The following is an 11146-nucleotide window of genomic DNA, read 5'->3' on the forward strand; positions in this document are numbered from 1 at the left end:
ACTTTATTGGTACGTATAGCGTGTCATAAATGCGCATCGTCTCTCGTTATGACAGGGCCTTCCTTGACACGCATTTGCGCGTTGTCTGAGCGTTTTACGATGCGCAATGAGCGTCGTAAAAGGCTGTTTTTCTAGTAGTGGAATGGTATATTGACAGTGGCTGCTCACGTCACATGACAGGGAGAAGGGAAGAGCTACGGGAGTTTTAGGCTCTGAAGGATGGTGGATGTGTCAAGTATGGAAACAATTATTTTGGCACAATAAAAGGCTATGAAATGATCACAAATGGAGATTTACCGATCAGAAATGTGGCATATGTAGAAGGCTTACAACACAATCTCATCAGTGTTTCACAATTGGTGGTGGGAACACGATTGAAAGTTTCATTGGATGATGAAGCGTCAGAGATAATAGAAAAGAAGACCAAGAATGTTCTGGTGAAATCTCAAAGAAAAGGCGAAATGTATCCACTGAACCTTAATCCAATACGAGGGAAGCCATCTGTATGCCTACTAACGAAAGAACATTATGATGAAAGTTGGATGTGGCACCAAAGGCTCTTGCACCTCAACTTCAAAGACATCAACAAGCTAGTTCTTGGTGATCATGTGCGAGGAATTCCACTTCTCAAGTTTGATAAGGAACATTTTTGTGCTGCATGTGAAATGGGAAAGCAAAGCAGGAAGAGTCATCCAAATCGTGTTAACACAAAGATCATCGAGCCGCTTGGGCTGCTACATATTGATCTGTGTGGACCTTCGGCTATTGAAAGCATCGGTGGTAACAAGTATATTCTTGTCATAGTTGATGATTTTTCTCGTTTCACCTGAGTTTTCTTTCCTAAACAGAAATCAGAAGCAACACCTATGCCTAAAGTCTTTATAAAGCAAATAGGGCTTCAACTGCGAAAGGTGGTTAGAAACATTCGCAGTGACAATGGGTTGGAATTCAAAAACCAAATGTTTGAAGAATTTCTCCTGAAAAGGGAGTGTCTCACAATTTCTCTACTCCCTATACTCCACAACAAAATAGGGTAATTGAAAGGCGAAACTGCTCGTTGTGTGAAGCAGCCCGAACCATGCTCAGCTTCGCTACGTTGCCCCTGTGTTTCTGGGCTGATGCTATTACCGCTGCTTGCTACACCCAGAACCGGTCTTTTCTCAACAAGCGATTCACAATAACTCCTTATGAAATTCTAAACAACCACAAGCCTAATGTCAAGTTTTTCCATTTTTCGGTTCAAGATGCTTCATCTTCATTTCTAAAGAGAACCGAAACAAGTTTCATGTGAAGGCAAATGAAGGAATTTTTCTTAGGTATTCGCTTACTTCAAAAGCGTATAGGGTTTTGAATAAATGCTCAAAGAAAATTGATGAAACTTATTACGTGTCGTTTGATGATAACTACGTAAAGAAATTCACATCAAGAAAAGAACCAATGGATGAAATCTTTCCTCAAACAGGTCAAGTCTTGGTTCCCATCTCCAACTTTCGAAGAATATGTGAAGCTATTTGATGAACCAGAGACTGCTATTCTCTCTGAAGCGAAAGCGGCTGACAAAAAAGTAGATAATCTGAAGAAGGTCATTGATGAAGCTACTAAAATCATGGAAAGTGAACCTTCAAGTTCAAGTGGATCTCAAGAATCTGCTAAATCTCAAGAGCAAAGTGAATCTTCCAAGTCTACTATCCAAGGGATAACCCATCAACCACCATACCCGATGAACGTCCAGTCGAGGGGAGAATTTTAAGCCTGAAACCGAAATTGTTTCATCATTCGAGGAGGAGAATGTAAATGAAAATGATAATGATGATGATACACAGTCTGAATTCGAAGAAGTAAATGTTGAACTGGATCCCTCCTATGATCCAAATTACCCTCCCCTCACCAAATGGACAAAGGATCATCCAAAAACCCAAATCATTAGTGAATCTTCAGAAAGATTTATCACACGTTCTCAACTGAAAGCGAAGCAAACCGCATTATTCTCTCAAGTGGAATTTTGCATGTTTAATTCGTTTGTCTCCAAAGTTGAACCAAAGATTGTTAACACTACACTCGATCTCTCTTATTGGGTACAAGTAATGCAAGACGAACTCAATGAATTTGAGTGAAACAAAGTATAGAGACTGATTCCTACACCAAAGGATGCATATGTGGTTGGATTGAAGTGGGTTTTCAGAAACAAGATGCATAAAGAAGGGAATGTGATTTGTAACAAAGTAAGGCTGGTTGTAAAGGGATATTGTCAGGAAAAAGGAATTGACTACAAAGAGACCTTATCTCCGGTAGCAAGATTAGAATCGGTACGAATCTTTATGGCCTATGTTGCTCGTAAGAACTTTGAAGTATACCAAATGGATGTCAAGTGTGCATTCTTAAATGGAGAATTAGAAGAGACAGTGTACGTAGAGCAACCACCTGGTTTCGTGAACGAAAAGTATCCAAATCACTGATATATTCTGGACAAGGCGGTTTATGGTCTGAAGCAAGCTCCTAGAGCCTGGTATGAAACACTTACTCGATTTCTAAAAATGTCTAAGTTTAAACAAGGTTCGGTTAACCCAACCTTCTTTCATAAGAAAGAAGGTGACCACCTTATGACCGTCCAAATTCATGTCGATGATATCATCTTCGGTTCCACGAATCCTGGCTTAATAGCTGAATTTAGGAAGTTGATGGAGACTAAGTTTTAGATAATTTGAATGGGTCCAATTCCTTGGCTTGAATATTAGATAGGGACCCGAAGGCATTTTTATTAATCAAGAGGCTTACACGAAGACCTTACTAGCAATAGGACCGAGAGCCACAGCCATGTCACAGCCGAGAGCCACGTTATGGCTAATTATAGAAAATTGACACCAATAGGACCGAGGTAATTGACTCCCGAAATGCAAAGTGCGTTGGAGGTGGTTCATAAACCAGCAAAGAGGGGAAAGAAATCAGATCCGTAAAGGAAAGATACAGAAGGGCAATTCTCCCAGGCAGCCTCACCCAAAAAGTGCAAGGCAGAAAAAAGAACCTTCATCTACCAACAAGAAGTGAAAGATCAAGAGGATGGCTAAGAAACCAAAAGTTGCCTCATCTAGTGACTCGGATTATGTTTCGTCAGATCACAATCAACATGAAGGTGAAGATGTTCATCAAGAAGGATCACCAAGAGGAAACACGCCTCCTTGCTCTCCAACTCCTGAAGTTTATTTGGACGACTCTGTTCCAAATCCTCCTCCTTCTCCATCTCCTACTACAGTGTCTATTTCAATTGCTCCTCTTCCTCCACCGGTTACTTCTCAACCTACTTCTACTACAGTAACAAACTCAACTGCTCCTATTACACCTACCATTATCACCCAAGCTACTACCACCAGTACTACAATAGAACCTCCGGTTGTTGTCAACATATCTGATACGGGGGAGGCTATTGAAGGTCTCAAAATCCCTGTTACTTCAAAACCTTTATCCCCACCTCCCTCAACCGAATCTGATACAGTTCTTAGCAGAGCTGAAATGGAATTTGACTCGGTGTATTACAGCCCATATCGTGTTCTCAGCGATGATGATGATGATGCTCCAATCGCCAAGCGACACCTAAAGGATCTCAATGACAAGCTTGACAGGTTGCTCGCTTCCTCTTCTGTTTCCTTAACCTCTACTTATTCTGATGCTCCTGTTAAATACCTAATTGAAACTTCAATTAAAAAGCTTGTGTTTATCCATACGGCAACAAGGGATGTGGATGCCTCTACTTCATCTTGCAAGACTGCATCTGCAGAGGTGGCACATGTGATTGACGGTGCCAAGATTTTTCTTGACTCTCTTAAGGGAGCTGCTGAGCAAACGCTAACAAGGTCTCTTCTGCTATTGAATCTCTTTCCAAGTCCCTTGAAGGTAAGCAAAAAAAAATTGATGTGGTGTGTGCTTCTCTCAAAGCTGATCAAGATGTTCTTTTATCATCTATCTCCTCTCGTCTTAACAAACTACAGAATGATCTTGCCATGGAAAATAAGGTCATGGATGAGTTGGCTCTCAAAACTACTTAGGTCAAAACTCAAGCTCTGCAACTCACTCAGGTCTGAAAGGAAAATGTTGATCTCAAGACTGAGAGAGCTATCATCAAAAGCAGCATCAGTGACGTTCACTCTATTCTTTTGCATCTGCTTGAAGCTCATGACTCCTCTCTCACTATTACGGTTCGACACCATCTTGCTGAGAATTTGAGACCAGCTTTGGATATTTTGAGCAGGATTGAGGGTGTTCCGGAACCTATGTTCCTTCCGAAACAAGGGGGAGATAATGTTGGTAAAGTTCAATCTCTACCACCCCCTACAAGTAAACCCATTCAACAACCAAGAGTCATTGTTGTACCAAAGGATAAGGAAGCTTCGGGAAGTATGAAGGACAAGAGTAAGAGCATAATTGGTGATGATGATAAGGATGATATAGACGATTTGATTGAAAATATAAAAGAAAAAGCTTCAAAATTTGAAGATCGCAAAATCAAGAAAAGTGATCGAGAGCTTGATGAAAAGCTTTCCAAGGTGAATGAAGAAATTGAAAATGAGAATAAGTTAAAAGAAACAAACAGTGTCTTGGAACGAAGGAAATCCTTATTCCCTCTATGGACAATGGAAAGACTTCAGAAAGAGGCAATCGACTCTCCAAGCACACACTGGCTTGAACCAGTCCTTTCCTTCGGTCTTGAAAACTCCAAGGATGCTCAGTTTGATATGCCAATCACGCGAAAGGCATTTATATTTCACTGATTTGAACCCACATTCTCCATCCCTTCTCCAGATCCAAAGGTTGATCGATATTTGCTCGAACATTATCTTTCGTTCTCTCAACGCAATACCTGACGTGCAGTAATCAGCAGATCACTACTGTCAAGGTGTTGAAACCTACTTTAGCAGGAAAATTCATCAATGTCAAGTTCAAGGTGACTCGAGGATCTGAAGGTTCGGTTCATATGATCTCTCTTGCTGATCTACCAAACTTGAGTCCTCACAATTGGATCCTTCTGAAAAATATTTTGCTGACCAATCAACAAGAATATGGGCCTATCATTGACCATATCAAGCGAATGCTGGTATGCTATATTCTTGAATTTGCGAAAATGGATCAAGAAGTCGCCTATGCCATCAGAAAGAAGCCCGTTGTAAAGCCAATCGAGAAAGCAAGCGACATGTCTGTCATGATAAAGGGGAAGATTTATTCACAGTTTCACACTGTTTTGTTCACCAGGGGCGAAGGTCAAAAATGCATGTTCGCTCTTGCTAACAAACACCTATTCTCCATCGCGTGCTTGGAACATATTCCTGAAATCATTTACCGATGTGATCAGAACAGTGATGCAGACAAGAATTTGTTCTCGAATATGCTTCAGTGGTACATTAACTTTCATCAAACTTTGCCTGCCATCATATCGAAGTTGTTCAAGACTGTAAAGTCATCTGCACTTACTCAACCGAAGTGATGTCTCGCCTCAATTGCCACAAAAGGGGATATTGTTGAGTCTAAGAAGTTGCGCCATTGGGCCTTGATAGTTTGGTCCATTATGTATTCTCGGTTTGGGCCTGTTCAACCGTGTTTGTCTTTCTAGGGTTTAGTATATAAGGTGCATGCATGCGTCCTTTTCATTAACGCTTTAATTATTATCGTATTCATTGTACTGTAAACCCTAGCACACCTCTACAGTATTTCTTAATCGAGCTCCTCTTAGGTATGACTATATTTTAATCATTTGACATACACTTGATTCATTGTGTGTTCAAGTGTTTGTTTGTCTTATTGATTTACCTATCAAAGATCTAATCGAACTAAAGAGTTTTTAATCCTATCAAAGGTATTCACCACATACACCCATTCATGCATGAAGCAAGGGTGTTCCCTGCATACGCTAGGCGTACCCATGCGTACACAGGGCGTATGCAAGCCAGGGGCAAACCGTAATTTTTAGGGTTTGCACCCTATTTAACCTCATTAAGTCCCTCAAACCCTTTGCCTTATCAGCCCCCATTGACTTTTTGAGATAATCTCGAAACCCTAGCTATATTAAGAGCATTCTTGAGCTTACAAAGAGTTTTTGGGTGTTCTTTTGTGATATTGAAGAAGGTGGCTTGAGGAGATGCATTGGACAAGAAGGAGCTTGTAGATCCAGAGGTTATTCATCATTTCTAGCTCATTGGAGGTATAAAGTCTTAAACTTGTTCATTATAAGTCTAGATCTTGGTTTGGGGAAGAACTTAGCGGCTTTTGGTCCTATAACTTTATCTCATGGAGTATGGACTACTCCAGACCATTTGAGTTGTCCTTTGGGCTCTTAAGGGTGCTTGAAGTCATAAAAATCGAATCTTTGAGGTTAGAACTCAACCATTCATGATTTGGTGACCACTTAAGGGAGATAGAAGTTTTAATTCCGGGTTTAAGTCTAATTAAGTCAAGGAAAAGCATAAAGTTTGCAAATTTATGGTTTAATACACTTTAATGACCATCGATATGAAGTTGGACATCAAAGGCTTAATGGGTTAAGACAATTTGAGAAGGTTGGTTTTTCGACCAATACGTCGGGCGTACTCATGAGTACGTTATGCATACTGGGCCAGCGCCCCGATTATGGTTCAGTGATAGCGATGTACGTTGGGCGTACAAGTTAGGTACGCTGCACATACGTCCGTCTGTGAGCCTTATGATTTTTGGGTTCAGAATTAGATGGGCTTTTAGCCTTGTTTGATTTTGGGCCTTAGGTTTAATTATGGAATCAAGTCATAAGTGGACTTAAGACCATCAAGGGGCTCTTGGGCCAATGTTGGGCCTTAGGGTCCCTTTTAGTTGCACTTAGAATGCCTTTTGGGCTAGTTTAGATTTGGGCCGTAGTGGGTTAGGCCGAATAAGGAAACGATTAAGAATCCTTTTTAGGGTTTGGACACTGACGTTGGATTATTAATCAAATTTCTAATTAGAGTTTTATACTTGTTATTTAGTGATAGGATTTCATGAGTTAGTAGCTCGAGTGCGATTTGATATCTGCAATCTGAGGTGACTTTCCTTCACTATATCCGTGGCTCGAAGACACCAATGTCGTCCCACTATATTGTGCTTGTAGTATGATGATTGTCTTCATGACAATTACATGTTATTTTTGTATCTTCTTGATGTCTCTATGACTCTTATTGTTGTGATTATATATGTTAGTGGTAGGGGTGAAATAGACCCAATATCGGTTGAAAGATACCGAAAGGGGTTAAATATACCCAGTACCAGTTGAAAGATACCTAGGGCTGAAGTAAACTCGGTACCAATTGAAAGATACCAAAGGGGTTGAAACAGACCCAAAACTGGTTGGAAGATATCGAAGGGGGTGAAATAGACCCAATATGTTTTTAACTGTTATATATGTATGATATGGGGTATTTTGGAGGGAAATCACTAAGTTGTGTGCTTATGGTTTTCAGTTTATGTTTCAGGTACTTCCAACTCAAAAAACAAGGGCCCGACCTGATCGCACTGCATCCACTTATGTTTTTCCGCATCACGTGATTTTGGGGTTTTGTCTCTGATAACATTTTACTATGATATACTCTTAACTGTTTTGATATGATTATCGTATGTTGGAATGAATTTAAACCGAAATTTTTATCTGAAATTTTTGGATGTTACATTCGGTATCGGTATTATAAGGTGGATATCTTCTTTAGTTGTTAATGCAGTGCGGTTTGGGACTTCGATGGTTCTGGGGGCATTAATTTGGCTGAAAAGAGTAGGCTTGGTCGAAAAACCACAAGGAATTGGAAGAGGCATAGTAAGTGTAAGTGTAAGTACAGATTTCGATGACGAAATCTAATTTAAGTGGGGGAGAGTTGTAATGCCCAATTTCTTATATGCTAATTATGAAGTTTAATTATCATTTTGGGTTGGGCATGGCATGGTGACTGGACCACCATAGCATGATAGTGTATAGGAAAAATGCATATCAATAGTTCCTTCCACGGCCTGGCAAGTATTGGCCATGATGTCACAGCACCTGTCTGAGCAAAAACCTTAATTTTCGAACTTTGAGCCCTATTTAAAGGAAGTAGTAGCTAGGTTTTCACTCCTTAGCAGCCTTCATCACCCTAAAACACTTATAAACCCTAACCCTTGCATCCTTTGCATATTGTAAGCCCATTTTAGTGCTTTCGGTGATCCTTGAAGGAAGAAGAAAGAAGTGTGGTGCAAGATTTAGCTAGAGATCCATCTCCACTCCTTTTGTTTATGATCTAGACCTTTGGTGAGCGTGCTCGTTCTATTCTTGTTGGTATTATCTTCAGAATCTAGATTTTTTGCACATTTGGACACTTGGTTGCCTTTGGAAAGATAGAAGAGATAAAGTTTACAACTTTATGCCTCTTAAGGGTCCCAAGAACACTATACCTCATGGATCTGAGATTTAGTTGAGTCTTCGCATCCAAGCATTAGTTTTGGTAACCTTTTTACCCCTTTTGACCTAAAATGGATTCTAGACATGCATTATGCATGCATGGCCATAAAGTGCCCAACTTTATGCTAGATCTAGTATTAGAAACTCTTTTGGAGTTTTTCGGGCTAAGATCTTTGAGGAAAGATGCTTTATGGTTAAGCCCATGTCATGATTTTACCCTTATTAGACCTTTGATTAGAGATTTTTTCTTAATGGAGTGTCTTAATGGATAAAGTTGGGAACTTTATCCATTAACGCTTTGAGAAGGAGTAGATCTGGGTTTTTGAACCCTTAGAAATGAGTAAATAACGACTTAACTTGTTGAAGCCATTCAGATGGATCACCACAGCGTGGTGTGTTGGGATCAATCGACCGTTTTGTCCGATTTGGTGCCACAACGTGGCCCAAGATAACCACGACATGGCAAGGCACTAAAGTGAGAAGTTTGACTGTTGACCAAGACCGTTGACCATTGACTTTTGTGGGTTGACTTTGACTTGTAGACTTTGGCCAAATGTCTAGTTTTAGAAAGAAATACTAAGGGTCTTCCATGTGTATGTGTTCAGGTGGCATTTAGCACCAGTTTCAATTTATTGTGAGTTGTTTGTCTTCGATCTTCTTGTGAGGTGAGTTTGCTCAATATACTATAGGAAACTAGGGATTGTATGTGCTTGTAGTCTTTGTGACTCCTGTTCAATGTGGTGTATGTATGTGTTCCTATTTTGCTATATATGTGGGGTGAAATAGACCCGATGATGAAATAGACCCGGTATAGCCTTGTGCTAACATATGAGTTAAAATAGACTCGGCAGTGAAATAGGCCCAGGGGTGAAGTAGACCCGGTATAGCCTTGTGCTGACATATGAGTTGAAATAGACTCGGGGGTGAAATAGACCCGACACAGCCTTGAGTTGGCATATATGTACGGTATGTGGTATTTTGGGGAACTCACTATGCTTTGTGCTTACATTTTTGTGGTTTAAACATTTTCAGGTGCTTCTAGTTTTAAAAAGAAGAGTCTGGTTTGATTACACTGCATTCCCTGAATATTTATTTTGTGATGATTATTACGATTTTACTCTGATGTTTTTAGAATACTTTTACTCTAATCATCTTTTGAGATAATGTATGAATGGTTTTGATTTATTAAAAATGAGAATTTTACTATGATTTTTTGGGACGTTACATAAACTATGAGAATTAGTCAGTCGTCATAAATCGGAAATCGAAAAATAGTACAGAAAGAATGATTTGAAATCATGTCTTACACGATATCTAGAATGGAGGAATATATGATCCCTTATCTAAAGGACACGCGTATCTGATAGGATCAGAGTTGAAAGCGGCTTTGGAAAGCTACGAATGCAGATCAGGATATGAAGTCATACGCAGAATAGTTATTAGACTTATCCAAGTGGGAGACTGTTGGATTAGTGTCTAAGTCCATAACTATTTTGGTATGTACTTGACCCGATGGTGCATGGTCCTTTTGGGTTGCCTTCACCAAAGCAACTTGATAGGATGATTGATGGAGATAGAGGATTAAATATGATTTATTAATATATTATGGGAATAATATATTAAAGGAGAAATCATATTGTTTAATTAATAATTAATTGATAATTAATTTTGTGACTAAAAGAGATTAATTAAACTTGAGGGACTGGAATTGTAATTATAAGATAATTGCAATTGGGCTATGGATTACCTTATATTATAAGGTTGGATGAATTCTATGGGGAAACCCATTAGAAATCGTCCAAGACCTTTAAGAAAGGAATATATATGGGTTGCTTAGGGCTTAAGTAGTCAGATTAGGGTTTCCTAGTTTAAATCCCTAATAGCCTACATGTATAAATAGCACCCTTAAGCCCCAAAAATGTAAGGAACTTGTTCTCTAGGGTTTTGGACGCTTTTAGGCACCTCCTTCTCTTCTCTTCTTCATCCTCTTACTCTTGGTGTTTGTAAACCATTAGAGGAGTGACATTTGTGATTCTAAGCTTTCTAAAGTCATTACAAGGAGGATTTGTGATTGTTATTGCTACATAACAATCAAGGTAATATCTTAAACCCATCATCACGTTAATGTTGATTATCATATGCTAGAATTAGGGTTTATAGTCTTGGATAAATTGCATGTACAATAGAGAAACCTAGATCCAAGCATTAGGGTTTGTATGAGCACATAGGATGTTCTTATGACTAAAACCCATCAGTGGCATCAGAGCCTAGATTGGTTTCTATTGTATTGATGCTTTATGTTGCTGAAAAATCATTTTCTGGCCTTCTGTTCGACCTGACTCGGCGAGTCACTACCTGGACTCGGCAAGTCAGCCCTACTCGGCGAGTTCCAGAGTGTGACTCGACGAGTCGGAGCGTCAGACAGAGGAAATTTTGGATTTTGTTGTTGTTTTGCTTAAGGATAATTATCATATTCGTTTTAAACCAATAAAATACGAATTTTATTGTTTCTTAAAGAATATCCTTGCCAAAACACAAGATAATTACCAATTGATTAGATAATAACTTCCTTATATGATAAAGATTGAATTATTTGTATTAATTGGGTAACTTATTTTGCAAGAAATTGAAATTAGGTCAAATATAGATAATGATGAAATTAATTGTTTAATTTATATTATTTGTTATTTGATCCTTGTGTTATGAAAAGTTTCAGTTTTTCCCCTTTAG

Source organism: Lactuca saligna, chromosome 6, assembly GCF_052625555.1.
Source record: "Lactuca saligna cultivar CGN05327 chromosome 6, ASM5262555v1, whole genome shotgun sequence".
NCBI lineage: Eukaryota > Viridiplantae > Streptophyta > Magnoliopsida > Asterales > Asteraceae > Lactuca > Lactuca saligna.